Source organism: Myodes glareolus, chromosome X, assembly GCF_982192425.1.
Source record: "Myodes glareolus chromosome X, mMyoGla1.1, whole genome shotgun sequence".
Taxonomy (NCBI): domain Eukaryota; kingdom Metazoa; phylum Chordata; class Mammalia; order Rodentia; family Cricetidae; genus Myodes; species Myodes glareolus.
The window spans coordinates 85,719,513-85,720,671 of record NC_142053.1 but is presented as its reverse complement, the minus strand read 5'-3'; the positions used below and the strand labels follow the sequence as shown (position 1 = coordinate 85,720,671).

General features: G+C 50.2%; 1 pseudogene; it reads right to left on the bottom strand.

Moving 5' to 3' along the window:
- Window positions 1-358: 358 nt before the first annotated feature.
- Window positions 359-874, bottom strand: LOC125389214 (deoxycytidylate deaminase pseudogene; annotated as a pseudogene).
- Between the last annotated feature and the right edge of the window lie 285 nt (window positions 875-1,159).

The following is a 1,159-nucleotide window of genomic DNA, read 5'->3' as shown; positions in this document are numbered from 1 at the left end:
AATGCAAAACAAGGATGTAGCACCAATGTGTGGCTGCTAGGATTCTGTGCATAACAGAGAGCTGACACTCTGCTGTAGAGTCCCCTTCATCCTGGCCAGAAAGGCTATGAAGGTGGAGGGAGCTTCACTCCAGCCCTGTGGACAAGCCCTTCATTTCCAAATCCAAATCACCAGCTTAAACAGATGCAGATCCATTTGACAGTAGGGACAGTAAAGAAGATTCAAGGTTTTCTATTCTTTAGATGTCTATGTGCGCTGTGCTGGCTATTGAAAAGTTATGTGCAACTTGGAGATGAAAGGCACCAGCAGCTTCTGAGAGGAAGGGAGTCCTATTCTTCTTGGGGATTAATGGTAGAACTCACTGAGGCATTGAATCAAAGTCAGTGACGATCTTGCTGTACTTCTATGTGAATTTCCTGAACGTGACTCCAGCTAGTTTTAACATTAGCCTAGCAGCCATTGTCTCTTCACTGTCATGATATTTATCCGACACGAAAATAACTCCTTCCATACTGCCCGGATGATGAGCTTAGCGCATTCATTACATGGGAACAAAGCAACGCACACACGCCAGCCCTTCACATCAGCCCTTCGGTTCGTGATGGCATTTAGCTCGCCATGGCACACATAAGGATATTTTCATCCCTTCTCCGGGCAACGGGTTATCACTGCATCTATTTGTCATCCCATTGTACCCCATCCCAACAACCCCGTCCTCTGTATTCGCAATGCAGACTCTACCCTCGGAACTCAGATCCTGGCTTCTTTGTGCTGATAGAAAGACCACCGCCATGAAATCTGCCACGAAATACTCAGGCCATTCCAGGCAATCATTCAGGTTTTTTTTTTTGGGGGGGGGGGGAATGTCACTCATGTTGGGCCTAGGAGTCCTAGGACTCAGCTTGGAAAGGGCACGCAGTCCTCACAAGTAGCTCAACTGTTCTCTGGCTTCTCATGCCTTCATCCTCCCCACCATGTGGGTGCTGGAAGAGACTCGGGGAACACTGGGGACCACCCTCCCTCCTCGGAGGCAAATGGACGCCCACATGCAGGCTGAGCGCAGCAGGAGCTGAGTCCTCTGCTGGAGCCCACTGGCTCTGGCTCTCTGCTCTGCTGAGATGCAGGCCCAGCTCATCATCCTGCCTGCCCCTCCCCCAAT